Source organism: Tachypleus tridentatus, chromosome 7 (assembly GCF_004210375.1).
Source record: "Tachypleus tridentatus isolate NWPU-2018 chromosome 7, ASM421037v1, whole genome shotgun sequence".
Taxonomy (NCBI): domain Eukaryota; kingdom Metazoa; phylum Arthropoda; class Merostomata; order Xiphosura; family Limulidae; genus Tachypleus; species Tachypleus tridentatus.
The window spans coordinates 104,111,459-104,131,585 of record NC_134831.1 but is presented as its reverse complement, the minus strand read 5'-3'; the positions used below and the strand labels follow the sequence as shown (position 1 = coordinate 104,131,585).

Sequence of the window (20,127 nt, the reverse complement as noted above, 5' to 3'; positions counted from 1 at the left end):
GCAAAGTTTGAAGAGAAAAACAGGTCTTCTCCATTTACTTTAGGCATAAGCAATTGGGAAATAACACTTTTTGCCCAGGAACATGAAAAAGTAAAAATTTGTTATATTGTGCAATGCGAGCAAATCCAAGATGGTGTCTTTTCACAAACAGAGCTGCATACCGGAAAAGGTTTCTTATAGCCTGAAATACAGATTGGTGTGTACATAAAACATAGAAAGAACCACAAGTTCTTTGAACATTGAATCTTAATCAGTGACCAGAACTGGTGGACTTCTAGCTCTGCTTCTTTTGGCGTTTCATGATAGAACTGGTTGGGCATAAACGTAAAACTGTAGTCAATATATTTACACAAGGGAACTGTAATATCTTCACAACGTTTTATCATTCTATTGAATTGTGATGCATCTACACACTCACTAAAAAGTCGCTCTCACAAGTTGAACCAACTAGGCTTGATATTTAAACTGAAATTTACAATAGTTGGCAAACATTATAAGCGTCTCTGTTCGTAACGCATCCAGTTTGTTTACACATTTCAATCGTATTCCTACATCAACAAGTAAGTTTACGTCTTTTTTCAAATATAATGCCAAAAAAACAAAACTGTTAATATTTAAAACCCTTTAAAAATTGCCGCAACATTTGATTAAGTGCCTCGAAAATAAGACGATTTTACATTGATGACACTTCACGCATTTCTGGGCACTTTCGTTGGTTTCTTTTCACTGTTTTTGGTGCGTTTCTTTATATGGATTTCTTTGAAGAAAAGCTCAGTGAAACCTCAATGAAATTTTATCACAAAATAAAATAAAAGATCAGATAATATTTGACACAACTTCTTTCTGTGAATCTGTATAATTTACCTACAATTAATTACATTTTCATATATTTTTCACTTTGACTGATATATATATATATCTACAAAATTGGTAAAAATTGTTTATTTAAAAAGGGGAGAATTACAAATTGAAACAAAATACAAATATTATGTTTTCAAGCCTACAACTAGGAACATCTAAAATAGCAGTAAACAAACTAGGCTGGAAATAGTGTCTACATTATTTACTCAAACTACAAATACTTAATTTAACTCCACAAAAGTCGATCGGTACTACAGACGTGGAGTCAGAAAAGTCGTGGTACACGATTATCCCAAATCTGTTTAATCTTATATCTTAAACTTTCTATTAAATTTCAGTTGAGACAGATAATGTTTAATTTAACTCCAGCTAAGATTATGTGAGCTGAAAAGATTATCCATCTAAACACGAATTTGTTCACATTAACTAAAAATAGGCATTTTTTCATACTTTAGTTTTATTGTATATAAATAACAGCTTATTTGTAATATTGTCCTACTCTTACGATTATGTAGTGCTGAAATGCTTAGCTTAAAACCATACTACTTAAGTACTCTTCTACGTCTTGTTTAGTGAGGTCTGGTATTCTTGTTGGTAGCACGAGTCAGCACGTTTATGAGGATAAAACTTACTCTGGCACGAGAGCTACAATAAAGTGCCACCCATTTCCCAGAAAGTGCCACCCATCTCCCTAATTAAACAATGAAAATACTTCATTCTTTAACTTGCATTACAAACAAAATTATTGGTATGCATTCATTAAAAACCAGGGAAAGGCAACAACTATTTATATACAAGGTGTGATCAAAAAGTTCTAAGTCTTCACTCTTTTTTCCGAAGAATAATCTACATACATCAGTATTATATGCTATCCCCTTCAAAGTGGTCTCCCCAGCTGATACACATTTGTTCTAACATTCCTGCTGTTTTCAGGAGCAATGCTGGAAGTCTTCAGCCTTAATATGAATAAGTTCCGCTTTCACATTATCATGGATGGTTGGAACATCATAAAATCTATTTCGTTTCAACTTGATTTTGATTTTTGGGAACAGAAAAAATCACACTGGGCAAGATCGGGAGAATACAGGGTTGTGTTGTGTCAACACAACAGTGTGTGTGAAGGAACGTTGTCATGGTGCACAGGCAGAACAGTGTGTGTGAAGGAACGTTGTCATGGTGCACAGGCACAACAGTGTGTGTGAAGGAACGTTGTCATGGTGCACAGGCACAACAGTGTGTGTGAAGGTGCATTGTCATGGTGAAGTAGCCATTCTCCCACAGCTCGGGGCTATTTCTTCTAACTTTCTCCCTCAAACGAATTATGACCGCTTTATAAAAGGCCTAGTTAACTGTCTTTCACCTTAGCGACCGTTTCATCAGTGGACGATGTCGTCGGTAGCCCAGAACGTGGGTCATCTTTGACCAATTCCCGGCCATCTTGGAAGAGTTTTATCCGCTGATAAACGACATCCTTAGTTAAGCAGTTATCACCAAAGGCAGTTTTTAACATTTTAAGAATTTCTGTTCCTCCATTTTTCACACAAAACTTGATACAAACACATTGTTCTTATTTTTTGCCCAGTTTGGTTACGACAGAGGCAAGAGATACGTCTGTCTTTGAACACGTTTTTCGCAACACGGATATAAGGTCTGGAAAAATGGCTTGTTCACAGGGTAGATCACTATTTGTACTTTGTACACATCTCAGTGAAGCTCATTGCCTCTGCACTGGCACCTGTAACAGTATAAGTCTTAGAACATTTTGATCAGACCTCGTATGTTGAAATTTTATTTCGTTACGAATGTTAACTTTACATGTCGCATATTCCAAAGTATGAAAACACAGTTTTCAATACGTCATATCCTTATTATTCCGAGATGGTCATCTTGAAATTATTACCATTGAAAATCCAATTGTTTTGTCTAAAGGGTTGGATCTAATAAAATATATTAAAAGTTGGAATTTTTATGCACACATTCGTTACAAACTTTGCCTAAAGTTGCACAATTGCTGCCCATAATTTTAGACTGATTTCTAACAGAGTAGGTAACTGGTCAACAGCACTTAAGAAAACATTTAGATTACTCTTGCCTAATAGAATAATGAGATTTCACAGTCACTCGTACAGGGCACCCTTTACTCTTAAAGTGTTCTTCAAATCAAGAAACTGGTCCGGCCTGGCCAGGTGATTAGAACGCTCGACTGTAATCTGAAGGTTGCGTATTCGAATTCCCCGTCACACCTAACATACTCGCCCTTTCAGCCCTAGATACGTAATAATGTCACGGTCAATTCCATTATTCATTGACAAAAGAGTAGCCCCAGAATTGGCAGCTGTTGGTGACAACTAGCTGTTTTCTCTTTAGTCTTACACTGTCAAAATTAAGGACGTCTAGCGCAGATAGTCCTTGTGTAACTTTGCGTGGTATTAAAACAAACACACAAAAGACAATTTTTTCTTAAATTTTATCAAAATGTCTAAATCCCTCCGGTATGCATTACAAATTTTGAAAGCTCTATGTGTGTTTTATCGGAAAGGAAATAAAGCTCGAATTTTAACATTGCAAGTCTGAACATTTACCATTGATCCACTGGAGTTACAATAATAAGAACAGTTACTTTTATTTATTTTTTAAAGTACACCGTACATCACATGCTTGTTTGTTTAGTTTTTCAAACGCAAATTTGCACTGTGCTCACAACATAGATGGAACTCCGAGTTTAACGGATACAAGCGCATCGTTATTTTCTACGTTTATCTAACAAAAGGCCCGGAATGGCCAAGTCTATTGAGGCGTTCAGCCCGTAATCTGAGGGTCGCGAGTTCGAATCCCGGTCGCACCAAACATGCTTGCCCTCTCAGCCGTGGGGGCGTTATAATGTGACGATCACTCCCACTATTCGTTGGTAAAAGAGTAGCCCAAGAGTTGGCGGTGGGTGGTGATGACTAGCTGCCTTCCCTCTAGTCTTACACTGCTAAATTAGGGACGGATAGCGCAGATAGCCCTCGAGTAGCTTTGCGCGAAATTCAAAAAAACAAACAAACATGCTAACAAAAGCTCAGTCTTAATTTAAAGGTATTAGTGGATTATAAAAGTATCTTGTTTTTGTGGTACTTTTGAGTTTTTTACTGGATGTAAGAATCAATCTACACAAAAATTTTGCTTTTATTCTATCTTAACAGTAGTCTCGTGAATTTTCCTCTTTAACCGCTGAATTGTGAGTTATTTATAGTTCAGAGAAGTAGGCTGTAGGCTCTGGAAATGTATCTTACCAACTGAAATGAGTGTTCTGTTGGATGAAATAAAACATGAGCATATATTTCTGATAATACTTTATATCAATCTTTCCTAAGTGTGCAAGACTCCAACAGAAATTAAACGGTAGAGAAAATTTTTATGTAGGGGTCCTCATCCTAAACCAGCCGTTTTTACATATATATATTTCTCTACAAGTGGGTTTTCTCGTCATTACTGAGAAATTAAAAGGCTTGAAATGTTTTTAGTTTAGAAGTTTGTTTTAATAATATATCTGTAACTGTAACGCAGATTTTGCACAGCATAAATTTTGTAAACTTTTGAAAAACCCCACGGCTACAATTACGTGTGGTGTACATTATAATTGTAAAATAATTTCTATCAGTTTTTTAAACCTGATGATTTTGCAAACTGTAAATGTTGACCTTCTGTTCTTAACCAATCGAGTGTGATCTTGTAATCGGCGATTTTGCATTGTGAATATGTAGTTTCTTAGTTTTTTATGTTTGTTTCTGAATTTCGCGCAAAGCTACACGAGGACTATCTGCGCTAGCCGTCCCTAATTTAGCAGTGTAAGACTAGAGGAAAGGCAGCTAGTCATCACCACCCATCGCCAGTTTTTGAGTCACTCTCTTACCAACGAGAAATGGTATTGACCACACACTATAATGCCACCACGGTTGAAAGGGTAAACATGTTTGATGTGATAAAGATTCGAATCCGCGTCCCTCAAATAACGAGTCGAGAGCCCTAACCACCTGGCCATGCCAGACCAAAACGACCTTTCCACACAATATAAATATTTTAAAAATTAATATTACTTTTATATTTTTATTTGGAGCATAAAGGTAGTTTTTGTCTTAACTTTTATTCAAACAATGCGGTTTATTAATCTACAAAACCCCTTTTAATTGTTCAACCATTACACAGACATGTTCCCACTATTCGTTGTTAAAAGAGCATCCCAAGAGTTAGCGGTGGGCGGTGATTTTTCAGCCGTGGGCGTGTTATAACGTTACGATCAATCACACTATTCGTTGGTAAAAGAGTAGCCCAAGAGTTTCCGGTGGTGGTGATGACTAGTTGCCTTCAATTTAGTCTTACGCTGCTGAATTAGACAAGTAGCCCTCGTGTAGCTTCTCGCGAAATTCAAAACACACCAAATCGAATACTTCAAAATATACACGACTTTATTTTTTTATTCTTTGTCTACGTAAAACCAAGTATTTTGACGATATGTGTACATGTTATGCTTTCATACGTCATTTCTCTAATAAAACACATTTTTGAGAGGTAAATTGTTATTATATTGTTGGTTTCCCGTTTAAAATGATTTTATTTTTTAATGATCACATAAAGCTAAGTTATTTAAGGAAAAGTCACAAATTCAAAGCAATGTTTGACATTTGCTTCATACAGAGATGGTTAATTTTAACTCGCAATACAGTAGTGTGAATGTGTTAGCTGTGGAGACATAACTTTGTTGCTGCAAATTTATCTCATGAGGAATTCACAACCAAGTGTTAATACGATGTTGCAACCGATAGAATTTATGGTTTGTCACATCACTTTTTGAAGAAAAATGTTTGTATGGAAAAGTAGTAAAGAAATACAAAATCCGGGACATACCAGTTTTAACAATGACTATCTCTCTGCGACGTAGTAAACAAAATTGTTAATAGAAGACTAGTACTGGAATACGAGGATGTAGAATCGCTAAAAATTACGTTTACCATAAGCACATTGTCATTGACGACGTTGCCAGACGATTTTAAACGGACGTCTCCTAGACGTTAGTACTAACAAGATGAACAAATCACGAATCAGTCATGCAAAGAGTAACTCTCAATTTTTTCCTACAAATAATGCATCAGCGTGCAAAACAAAAATTACGAAAATACTCTATAAAAATTTCTAGTTTGAGAAACGAAAGTTGGAACAAGAAATAGATGTGCTTTCATCATCGTGACAAGATAAGTTATAAGGATATTCTAACATAATTCAGAGAATGTAAATAAATCTTCATCAAGATTTATAGAAAAGAGAAAGAGCTTTTGCTGTTATCAAAATAACTCACTGACATCTCTAATACTATGAAAATATCACACTGATATCTTTAACTACTATGAAAATAACACACTGATATCTTTAACTACTACGAAAATAACACACTGACATCTCTAACTACTATGAAAATAACACACTGACATCTCTAACTACTATGAAAATAACACACTGACATCTCTAACTACTATGAAAATAACACCCTGATGTCTTTAACTACTATGAAAATAACACACTGATATCTTTAACTACTATGAAAATAACACACTGACATCTCTAACTACTATAAAAATAACACACTGATATCTTTAACTACTATGAAAATAACACACTGATATCTTTAACTACTATGAAAATAACACACTGACATCTCTAACTACTATGAAAATAACACCCTGATATCTTTAACTACTATGAAAATAACACACTGATATCTTTAACTACTATGAAAATAACACACTGACATCTCTAACTACTATGAAAATAACACACTGACATCTCTAACTACTATGAAAATAACACCCTGATGTCTTTAACTACTATGAAAATAACACACTGACATCTCTAACTACTATGAAAATAACACACTGATATCTTTAACTACTATGAAAATAACACACTGACATCTCTAACTAGTATGAAAATAACGCACTGATATCTTTAACTACTATGAAAATAACACACTGATATCTTTAACTACTATGAAAATAACACACTGACATCTCTAACTACTATGAAAATAACACACTGATATCTTAACTACTATGAAAATAACACACTGACATCTCTAACTACTATGAAAATAACACACTGATATCTTTAACTACTATGAAAATAACACACTGATATCTTTAACTACTATGAAAATAACACACTGATATCTTTAACTACTATGAAAATAACACACTGACATCTCTAACTAGTATGAAAATAACACACTGATATCTTTAACTACTATGAAAATAACACACTGATATCTTTAACTACTATGAAAATAACACACTGATATCTTAACTACTATCAAAATATCACACTGATATCTCTATAAACAAAATAACACACATAAATCTCTAGCTACTATGAAAATAACATACTGGCTACAATTATACGAAATTAAATTACTTCATTATGAGATCGCATCAACAAATATAAATGGCTAGCAACAAATTTCACGTTTAAATTCACAACATTGTTTCCTTGAACTGTGCAGAATAAAACCCTTGTTTAGGTTCGCCCCTTTCTCTAACATTCTTCAAACACATGGATTTCTGTGTGTTTGTCTTGCTTCAAGAATGATATTGGAAGACGATGTCCAGTATAATGGAAGGTCAGTAGAAATGTGTGGAGTAAGATTGATTGCAGAAACTAATTGCAATGGGCGTTCCAGTTTCTGGTTCTGGCGGGTAATAAGTGTCCTCAAAGTAAATGCGATTGCCGATAGAGGACGTATTTCCGAGAGCAGCACAGTTCTTTTGGCATATCGTTTTTACAAAATACAACCATATTCCAACCGCAGTATTCTGATCCACTGTATTCTTAAATGCATGTGTTATTTCTTAAAATCATTTATCTTGTCTTAACCTGATAGTCGCTTAATAAACACTGACTGACTGAATGAATAATAATGTAACTACTGGCACAGATAAAAACTTAGAACGTATTTTATAGCAAGGAAATATGGAACGGGACAATAACTTATGTTGTTGTTGTTTTGAAGTAAGCACAAAGCTACACCATTGGCTATCTGTGCTCTGTCCACCACGGGTATCGAAACCCGGTTTTTAGCGTTGTAAATCCGCAGACATACCGCTAAGCTACTGGGGGGCCGATAACTTATGCTTTATACCTTGACACTAACAGTTATTCATGAATAAAATGAACTGGTACATTGGTTTAACCTTGATACAGACCGGTGTTGATGTCCTCGTGAATAAGGTAAACTGGTACGTTGGTTTGACCTTGATACAGACCGGTGTTGATGTCCTCGTGAATAAGGTAAACTGGTACGTTGGTTTGACCTTGATACAGACCGGTGTTGATGTCCTCGTGAATAAGGTAAACTGGTACATTGGTTTGACCTTGATACAGACCGGTGTTGATGTCCTCGTGAATAAGGTAAACTGGTACGTTGATTTGACCTTGATACAGACCGGTGTTGATGTCCTCGTGAATAAGGTAAACTGGTACGTTGATTTGACCTTGATACAGACCGGTGTTGATGTCCTCGTGAATAAGGTAAACTGGTACGTTGGTTTGGCCTTGATACAGATCGGTGTTGATGTCCTCGTGAATAAGGTAAACTGGTACGTTGGTTTGACCTCAATACAAACTTTGACCTTAATTGTTATAATTATTTCTATTTCTTGGTCAATAATTATACAAAATTTCAACATTGTTTGTCACAGACTAAAATCTATATTACAACAAACAATTGTCTTTTTTGTCGTACTTATAATGTATTACAACAAACAATTGTCTTTTTTTGCCGTACTTATAATGTATTACGACAAACAATTGTCTTTTTTGTCGTACTTATAATGTATTACGACAAACAATTGTCTTTTTTGTCGTACTTATAATGTATTACGACAAACAATTGTCTTTTTTGTCGTACTTATAATGTATTACGACAAACAATTGTCTTTTTTGTCGTACTTATAATGTATTACGACAAACAATTGTCTTTTTTGTCGTACTTATAATGTATTACGACAAACAATTGTCTTTTTTGTCGTACTTATAACTGCTTCGAGAGTAATGCCATTAATACTTAAGTTTCCGGAATAAGTTGTTTTTATAGGAGTGAATTATTAATACTTAAGTTTCCCGTATCAGTTTTTTTATAGGAGTGTATTATTAATACTTAAGTTTCCGGTATGAGTTGTTTTTTTAGGAGTGTATTATATTTTTCCTCTGATTGAGCAGACACTAAATCTTTTCTGTGATTAGGCAGACACCAGATATTTTCTATGATTAAACAGACACCAGATCTTTTCTGTGATTGGACAGACACTACTCCTGACGGTTGTATGACATGAAGTGTCACAGTTCTCTTTCACAAAATTAAAAAGTAACTCTTCTATTATGATCCATCAACGTAACGTAAATCATTTTCTTGAAGCTGTGCTAATAACTTTCCTCGAACATTGAATGGTACACTTTCCAGTTTTATAAACTGCTTGTTGCTGAAAGGAGTGTTCAGTCTACATTGTAAATGCGAATATATACTTGCAGTGAACACGTGTGGTTTGTTTTGTTTTGAATTTCGCGCTAAGCTACACGAGGGCTATCTACGCTAGTCATCTCTAATTTAGCAGTGTAAGACTAGATGGAAGGCAGGTAGTTATCACCACCCACCGCCAGCTCTTGAGCTACTCTTTTACCAACGAATAGTAGGATTGACCGTCACACAATAACGCCCCCACGGCTGAAAGGGTGAGCATGTTTGGTGTGACGATGATTCGAATCCGCGACCCTCGGATTACGAGTCAAGTGCTCCAACCATCTGACCATGCCGGGCCACACGTGTAGTTATCCCGTTCTAGATCACTATAAGATAATTGCTCATTGTATAAAAGAATATCTTATTAGAGCGTTTATCTTCCGGAAGTAAAATAGAGTGAGTAAAAAATATAGAATGTTACTCACTGTCACATGTTGTTTTACATAATATCTTATGTCACCTTTTCTCTGTAATCATCATATGTTTTGATTCAGTCATACACCACACGTATGGGATGTGTGCATATGTGTAACAAAAATCACAGTTGACTGACATGGTAGTGTTTATTGGGACTCTTATGTTCCATACCACACTGAAACAGTCGACTGTGCTGGGCCTAGTATACTCTTGTCTCTAGGGTAGCTAGAGCAGTGATGACAATGAATTTTAAAAGTAGGGAGAGATTTGCTATATCAAATAATTCCAAGTCACCATAGCAACGTCAAAATATTTCACTCACTGACAAGAAAAGCTGCAATACAAGTCGCACTAGTCCCACGAAATAATTCTTTTACGTATGTGGCACTAGTCTCTCATTTCGAGTATTGAAACATCACAAAATAATCAAGTGCAGAGAAGTATGCTTCTGATATTATTGCCAATTTGAAAATAATTAACAAAGAACACAGGATTGCACGTGGATCATTTCTTGTTAAGCGCAATTACACAGAATTGGCCATCTGCGCTATGTTTGCCGCAGGTATCGAAACCTGAATTTTTGTGTTATAATCATTCAGATGTAGATTGATGCATGAGTAATTCCAGATAAATTCATTTTTTTGTCACAAGCAAAACCTCTGTTTTAAAGCAGATAGCTATGATTAAAGCTATAAGTGGAGAAAATATTATTGTTTTCAGATTCTAGAAGTCCAAATCAGACTTAGTCTTTGATTTGTCTTATAATTCTAGAGATTCAAACATTTGTTTGTTTTGTTTGTTTTTTAATTTCGCGCAAAGCTACTCGAGGGCTATCTACGCTAGCCGTCACTACTCGTTTACCATCGAATTGTGGGATTGACCGTAACATTATAACGCCCACACAGCTGAAAGGGCGAGCATATTTGGTGCGCCCTGGATTCGAACCCGCAACCATCAGAATACGACTCGAACGCCTTAACCCAGCTGGCCATGCTGGGCCTAGTTATTTTGAACAAATACTGCTACAAGTACGCAGTGTGATAATTAGCAATCGATACATTTAATTCATATCACATATATTTAACTGTTACGTTTCTCTGTAGCAAAACAAGCAGCCTAATTAGACTGAAAAACAGGACACATCTTCTTAAGACTTCTGATTCTCATCCTACATGATTGCTAGTAGTTTAACACTCTAAAGTCAATCTAGACTACTTAATCTAAATGTAAGTCTTTTACATCTTCGAATGGGCCCGGCATGACCAGGTGTTTAAGGCTTTTGACCCGTAATTTGATGGTCGCGAATTCGAATCCCCGTGACTCGCCCTTTCAGTCGTGGGGACGTCGTAATGATACACTCAATCTCACCTTTCGTTGGTAAAAGAGCAGTCCAAGAGTTGACGGTAAGTTGTGATGACTAGCTAGCTGCCTTCCCTTTAGTTTAGTCTTACACTGCTAAATTAGAGACAGCTAACGCAGATAGCCTTCGTGTATCTTTACGCGAAATTAAAAAAAAAAAAACATCCTAAAAAATATGCAGATCATATAAAAATATTTTATTATTTCGCCAAAGTTATTTTCTACTTAATTTCTCTGTAAAATATCTTTTAAAATTATAATTTCAAATCCTCACGTGTGTTCACTGAACGAAATTAATGTTTATAAAGAACTAAACACATTGATCTAATTTTTTTGCCAATTCCCAAACTATTCTATATACAATAACACTGCCATCTAGTGTTTAAAGTTAACATTTTTCATCCGTCTTTAAGCCTAATAGCAAAGTGAGCAGATTTAAAGGGAAAAAGAAAGAAATATATATATACATACCACTCCCACAAGGCGATGTTCTCTCTCTGTACCAACGAATTTCAATACAGATACAACATATGACGTTTTTTCTCTTCTTTATTATGCAAATTTTTTTCTAGCGTATCGTATTTTACGCGAAAATTTAATTTAGTTTTCAAATATCCAAAGAAAGTTCCAACAAAGGCTTTTTTGTATACTGCGCTTATAAAAGTTTTATTTCTGGACAGATAAGAGAGAATGAATGATTTCGTAAATCAGCCTTTTTAATATTTTTAACGAAAAATGTATTTTGTTCGTAATGCTATATAAGGATATTAAACAAAAATGTCGAATCTTTTTAAAGTGGTTTGTTAAATTTTAAACAACTTTCTCATAATACTATCGGTTATTTGGTAGATGGATCAGAAAGTGGGTAAAACCGATCCCCACTTAAGATTCTGAATTACTTCACCCAAATACTTCATTGAAATTATTAATTTTTGAGATATTGAATAATGCTTGTTTTGTTTGTTTGTTTTGGAATTTCGCACAAAGCTACTCGAGGGCTATCTGTGCTAGCCGTCCCTAATTTAGCAGTGTAAGACTAGAGGGAAGGCAGCTAGTCATCACCACCCACCGCCAACTCTTGGGCTACTCTTTTACCAACGAATAGTGGGATTGACCGTCACATTATACACCCCCACGGCTGGGAGGGCGAGCATGTTTAGCGCGACGCGGGCGCGAACCCGCGACCCTCGGATTACGAGTCGCACGCCTTACGCGCTTGGCCATGCCAGGCCATGAATAATGCAACTTATATAAAATGCGTGTAAGTTGCTATACGTGTTTTAGGCTTAATCCATTTCTAAAATTATATTTGATATAAATTACCTGGTGGATTATTTTTTTTTACAAAACGTTTGTTTGTTTTTTGAATTTCGCGCAAAACTGCACGAGGGCTATCTGCACTACCGTCCTTAAATTAGCAATGTAAGACTAGAGGGGAGGCAGCTAGTCATTACCAACCACCGCCAATTCTTGGGCTTTTACCACCGAATAGGGGATTAACTGTCCCCTTACAACGACCGACAGCTGAAGGGGCGAGCATGTTTGGTACAACGTGTATTCGAACCCGCGCCCTGCCGCTTAGGCATCGAACGCCTTAACCCAACTGGCCATGCCAGGCAATTTACGAAACGATCGAGAACTCTTGTTACATGAAACCATAAAAATTATTAATTATTGTAATTCGTTGCCACGACAGAGAATGTGTTTCAAAATGAGTCAGACTTATGCCGAGTAACTAGCAAAGTTAAAAAGGAGAAGTTTATTTACTATTCAGTTTATTTATTAACTATTAGAGTTGTATAATGTTAAATAACCTCATAGATTTAGTTATTTTAACACATCAGTGTTTCTTAACATGCATTTTAAACGTAACTTCCAGAAGGCAGCAGGAGATTCTAAACACAATATTTTCCTAACTAAATACGAGGGCTGTTCAAGAAATACGCGGACTGACGTCATAAAACAAAATGTACTTTATTTAGAAGTTACAGGTCTGGGACCCCTTCAAAGTACTCTCCTCCCCAACGCACACACTTATCCCAACGGTGTTTCCACTTGTTGAAACAGTCCTGGTACGCTTCTTTTGTAATGTCCTCCAGCTCCTTCGTCGCATTTGCCTTAATCTCGGGAATCGTCTCAAATCTTCTTCCTTTCAAGGGTCTTTTGAGTTTGGGGAACAAGAAAATATCTCAAGGAGCAAGGTCAGGTGAGTAGGGGGGGAAGAACAGTGATCGAGTGTTTGGCCAAAAACTCACGAGTTCTGAGGCACAAATTTCACAGCAACGCGGTGCATCTTCAATTTTTCGGTCAAAATCTCGTAACAAGATCCAACTGATATCCCACACTCTTCAGCAAGCTCCCTGACAGTCAGACGTCGATTTGCCCGCACCAGGGTGTTGATTTTGTCGACGTGTGGGTCGTCAGTTGACGTGGAAGGACGCTCATCATCTTCAATGGACTGTCGACCATCCTTAAAACGTTCATGCCACTTGAAACATGCCGTACGCTTCATAGCAACATCACCGTAAGCCGTGTTAAGCATAGCAAAAGTTTCAGTCGCAGATTTTCCAAGTTTAACACAAAATTTCACAGTGAGTCGTTGCTCCTTCAGGTCATTCATTCTGAAATCCGCCAAACGAAAAAATCGCACTTCACTTAAAACCGCGTAGCTAATACACAAATGAAGATATCTGCAATCGGGAAATGGCGTCGTAATCAGCTGATCTGTGCGAACCTAGCGACACCAAGCGGATTTCCCTGGAACCAACTGGAGCCGCGCAATTCAAACAGTCCGCGTATTTTTTGAACAGCCCTCGTAGTTCTAAGCTATTGAGTTTATGATTTTAACCTCGGGCATTATATCCATCTTCAAATAAATAAAATGAGTCCTGCCAGTAAAATGCTATAGTATCTAACTGAACTAGAATTATAGAATCTTATTTAACAGTTGTAAATATTTTCAATGTGTTTAAAAAGCACTCACTCTGCGACTGTTTTTTGTAGGCAAAATATTAGAATCACTTAACAATAGTAAAGATGGTTATGCAGCTTATGACTTTTACTTATCTATATGTTTAATATATATATCAGACTTATATAGCAACTACAAATTATATTATCATATTAATTTTCTGGAGAGCATGCCCCCGACCCCTCTAAATTGAGATTTTCATCTCAACATGAGTACACAATTAGTCAATAGTCTTTGTTTTTTTTTTTTACCAATGTTCCTAATTTTAATGCCCCCCAGTGGCTCAGCGGTATGTCTACGAACTTACAACGTTATAAACCGGGTTTCGATAACCGTGGTGAGTAGAGCACAGATAGCCCATCGTGTAGCTTTATGCTTAATTTGAAACAACAAAAACATCCTAATTTTAAATTATTCAGGATATTTCTTTCCAATTCAATAAACTGTTTCAGTGCGTTACTGGTTTTGAAAAGCAATTTCCATATCGTTTAATAAAATTCATGTCTCAATACTAAATCTAAAAAAAAAAAAAAAACAAGTGTCTTTATATCTTTTATTGGATATCAGAAATTACACTTATCTTGCGATATTCCATATCCTGAGTGTATCTAGGAGTCTTTCAAACCTTATTCTAGTTCGTGTGATTTTATATGAGAAGTTAGTAATGAAAAATGGAATTATAAAATTTTTAACCTGTTGACAACCAAGTATTTCAGCTACTACAATTCAACTCTGATGCTTCTTCATTTTATAACTTTTTTCATGACGCCATTTTAAATCGAAAGTGAAACAATTTGTATGTAGGTCAAAAGCATGCATGGTGCTGACATCTAGTGTTGAAGTTAGGTATTATTGAGAACGAATTAACTCGTCCGTGGCACTGTGTTACCGATTGGCTTGGACGAGTTATCTTGTCTACGGCACTGAACAGGTTAATATTTGTGTTAGTCGCTAAATCTTTCTGGCCAGTTCAATCATCAGGTTATATTAATGTCTTCTACGTCTATCAGATTTGTTTTGTTTTACATACCTGATAAATTTCTTCAATAGGCATTTTTCGTTGAGGTTGGCGGCCCGGCATGGCTACGTGGTTATTGTACTCGACGCGTAATTTAGGGTCGCGGGTTCGAATCCCTGTCATAACAAACATGCTCGCTCTTTCAGTCTTGGTGGCGTTATAATGATACCCTAAATCTCACTCTTCGTTGGTAAGAGAACAGCCCAAGAGTTGACGGTGAGTGATGATTAGTAGCTACCTTCCCTCTAGTCTTACACTGTTAAATTAGGGACGGCTAGCGCCTATAGCCTTCGCGTAGCTTTGCGTGAAATTAAAAAAAAAAAATCGTTAAGGTTAACCTGCTTCGGCCAATATATGTGATTTGAACTTAAAAATATTTTTTTCTCTTATATATCATGTATTCTCTCCCAGCCTCGATACACAAGCTTTTGTTGTTAGTGAAGAACAAACTAGAGTTTGTTTGTTTCTGAAGTTAAGCAGAAAGCTATACAATGGTCTATCTGTGTTTTACCCACCGAGCGGATCTGGTTTTGCAAGTCCGCATATATGCTACGATGCCACTAGGGGGCCGGATTTAGAGAATTCGTTACTCTATTTCTGGAATGACACATTACTTCCTTCGATGCCAACAATTACACATTGGGCCCGGCATGGCCAAGCGTGTTACGGCGTTCGACTCGTAATCTGAGGGTTGCGGGTTCGAACCCCCCGTCACACCAAACATGCACGCCCTTTCAGCCGTGGGGGCGTTATAAAGTGACGGTTACTCCCACTATTCGTTGATAAAAGAGTAGCCCAATAGTTGGCGGTGGGTGATGATGACTACCTGCCCTCCCTCTAGTCTTACACTGCTAAATTAGGGACGGCTAGCGCAGATAGCCCTCGTGTAATTTTGCGCGAAATTCAAAACAAACAAACAAACAAATATTACACACACTCAGCACTAAATAAATCCATTAAATTTTGCTACTCATGTCAGTTACATTGGGCTATATGCTGTGTTCACCACGTGGAATCAAATCCAGAATTTTAGCTCTGTAAATCCCTGGAGTTACCGCTTACTCACCGACGAAATAACGCGTTGTTTAATTTATTTGTTTGTTGTTAAGCACAAAGCCAGAAAAATAGATATTGTGCTTTACCCACCGCGAATATCGAACCCCAATTCTGAGTGTTATAAATCTAAAGATTTGCCACCACTGAAAAACAGGCAAACCACAACCGTAACGCTTTCTAACATACTACTGAAACGTGTGTTTTGAAAGTGGTGATTAGGATTTTTAATTGTCGTAAATGATTTGCTTATCTATGTCCAAGTATTTGCTAAGCCTACATTCGCAACACTCAGTTTCCGCACGTAACCGGAAACAACGTTGTGAAAGTAAAGTTATTACAACCTTCGCAGTAAACTGTAACAGATCATACTCTACGCCCTACGATTGACTAGTTCTACGTCATCAATACTCATTTTTTCTTACGTAACTGGAAAGTTTGTCTTGAAGTTGAGTTCTTTATTAAAATCTCCACAATACCTTAAGCCTAATAAATGGTTTTCCGAGCTGTGACTGATTATACTATATGAAAGAAAAACAAACTTATCGTGATTAAAAAACAAAAACAAAGATCAAAATGAAAAAGACAAGTGAAGGTGGAGAAATATATCTTTCTAACGCATTTTAAAGGACATAAAAGGAGAGAAATATATCTTGCTACTGCATGTTAAAGAATATAAAGGAAGCGAAATACATATTTCTAATGGATTTTAACGGATATAAAAAAGAGTGAAATGTATCCTTCTAATGGATTTTAAAGGATATTGAAATATCTGTTTTACCAAAGACTCCTTTTCACTTTCCAAACTTAAAACAGTTTATCAAGAAAATGATAATTGTTGTTGTTGTTTGTTATTAAGCACAAAGATACACAAAGGGCTATCTGTGCTATGCCAACTTCGGGTATCGAAACCCGGGTTTAGCAGTATAAGCTGCTGTTGTGTCACTGGGGGGGGCAAGAAAATGGTAAGATGTATTTATAACTAATGTAAAAGATACCTCAACTCGTAATCTGAGGGTCGCTGGTTCGAATCCCGGTCGGACCAAACATGCTCACCCTTTCAGCCGTGGGGGCGTTATAATGTGACGATCAATCCCACTATTCGTTGGTAAAGGAGTAGCTCAAGAGTTGGCGGTGGGTGGTGATGACTAGCTGCCTTCCCTCTAGTCTTACACTGCCAAATTATGGACGGCTAGCGCAGATAGCCCTCGAGTAGCTTTGCGCGAAATTCAAAAAACAAAACAAACAAACAAACAAATTAATAGACCGGAAAATGCTTAAAATGCAAAGAATTAATTGTTTAATGTAACCATTTACCGCTGCCTGTTTTTGTTGATGCTAAATCAACATACATGAAATATATCAGTAGGCATTAGTAATTTTTACATTTTATAATATTGCTATAAAAGTTGCTCGGTAAATGTGTAAAAATATTCATTCCAACACCCCAGTGGCTCTGAGGACTCATACCTCTGAAATTATGATTTAGATATTCCGTATAGACACAACACAAATAACTCGTTTTGTAGCTTTGCGCTAAACATCAAAGAAACAGAAAACAATCTAAAAATCCTTATGCATTCACTAGATTTACACATTAGTGAAACCTCAGCCCACCACACCTAATACTAAACAATAGGAAAATATGTGGATAACAGAAGCGACTATCCTGTGTACTGGTTGCCAAGGTAACAATCGCTTGTTTGTTTGTTTGTTTTTGAATTTCGCACAAAGCTACTCGAGGGCTATCTGCGCTAGCCGTCCCTAATTTAGCAGTGTAAGACTAGAGGGAAGGCAGCTAGTCATCACCACCCACCGCCAACTCTTGGGTTACTCTTTTACCAACTAATAATGGGATTGATCGTCACATTATAACGCCCCCACGGCTGAAAGGGCGAGCATGTTTGGCGCGACGGGGATACGAACCCGCGACCCTCAGATTACGAGTCGCACGCCTTAACACGATTGGCCATGCCAGGCCGCAGGCAACAATCGAAAAGTGTTCTATTTGCTGTGACATTTGTGTAGTTCTCAGCATGGATAGGTTAAACACTGTGATTTTTTTTTATATATATATTTGCTGCTAGAAAATGGCATTTCGACCCGGGCTGCGAAAGCGTTTACTGATCTGCCATTACGTTGAGGCGTTACCCACCCACTGTTGAAGCTGTCATGTGAGATTGATTTCGTGTTTGCAATCATTGGTGCCTGTAATAAGTTTCGGCGGAAATATGTAGAATATTTCATTTGTTTTTTAACACTTGATAAGAATGTTATATTATTTTGTCAAAAAAAAAAATCATTTTGTTTTTAACATTTGTCTGGATTTCAGGACGTTCCCACCCGCCCTCTATTGAACATGTGTATTTAAAAATTAAATTCGCGTCTTCTAAACAGTAGGAACGACTACGTTAGTATTTTATTGTATTGTTGTCACAAAAAATATACGTGTATCGCTGGGTGATCAAATGTAGGTGAGCAAATGTAATCACATTCTAGACTTAAGCCTCACAACGCGATATTTTATTAAAGCTACCATTCTTACACTGGTGCAAGTGTTGGTTCGTTCATTTCAGTTTCATAATGTCAAAATTGTGTTGATTTTACGAGTTCTGCTTCGCAGAGCAGTTCAACTTGTATGGCCAGGAAAGCACGGTTTGTGTCCTATTTAGAAAAAAATACGTCGTGCTATCTAATTTTGAAAGCCTATAGAGCTGAGAGAATGGAAAACTGAACTCACAGGTTGTTTAGTATTAAGTATGTTGTTAACGTTACGTGAAAGGACAGCAATATGTGTTTATTTTAAAAGCTTGTTAAACACAAGTACTTTGATGTTGACCTCGGCTTGGTGGACGATGGTGCTTCAGTTTTATGAGCTAGTGAATAATTACAATTTAATTAATGTTGACATCCATGTTATAGCTTTACGAACTATTCAGGAACTCATAGATTAATATTGGCCTGAGACTGGTGGACAGTGCTGTGAACGTTTTAATAAGTTATAAAGAGTCAACAGTTTAACGCTGGCCTAAGCTTTGTGGGTCAGTGTTTTATAACTTTTATAAGCTAGGACTGTCGAACAGTGTTGTGTGAGTGTAACAATATTGTTTATCTATTAATGCTTTTTGTAAGTTTTTGAATAATAGGGGATTCGATACTGGTTAATTGCTACTTGCCTGGTTATTGTTAAGCACAAAGCTACGCAGTGGGTTATCTATGCTTTGCCCACCATGGATATCGAAACCCAAATTTTAGCGACGTAAGCCTGAATATTTACCGCTAAGCTGCAAGAGAGGTGATGCCGGTTAAAGTTTAATTAGCACATTTTTGTAAGTCATACGAGCTTTTAAATAATTAGGAATATTTATATCTTTTTAATAAAGTTTTACTAAATCATTTATGGGTCAGATGGACAGCAATATTAGGAACGTAAGTTCAAGTATCTTTGACACCATACTATCTTTATTTGTTTATTCGTTGTACAAATTTTCAATACTAACTTAATGACGTCTGTATGGTCAAAACAATTTTAATTATTTTGCAAATGAAAAGCAATCCATTTGTTACACACGAAAATAGTATACTGTCATTACATTACGGTTTCGACTACTTAGATTATAAGCCCGGCATAGCCAGGTGGTTAAGGCACTCGACTGGTAATCAGAGGATCGCGGGTTTGAATCCCCGTCATACCGAACATGCTCGCCCTTTCAGCCGTGGGGCGTTATAATGTGACGGTCAATCCCACTATTCGTTGGTAAAAGAGTAGCCCAAGAGTTGGCGGTGGGTGGTGATGACTAGCTGCCTTCCCTCTAGTTTTATACTGCTAAATTAGGGACGGCTAGCGCAGATAGCTCTCCGGTAGCGTTGTGAGAAATTCAAAAAGAAACAAACAAACAATAC

General features: G+C 36.6%; 1 protein-coding gene across 2 annotated transcripts in view; it reads right to left on the bottom strand.

Moving 5' to 3' along the window:
• LOC143256316 (uncharacterized) overlaps window positions 1-20,127 on the bottom strand; it is a 30,134-nt gene that overhangs the window by 5,823 nt on the left and 4,184 nt on the right. The gene's annotated exons all lie outside the window — the stretch shown is intronic.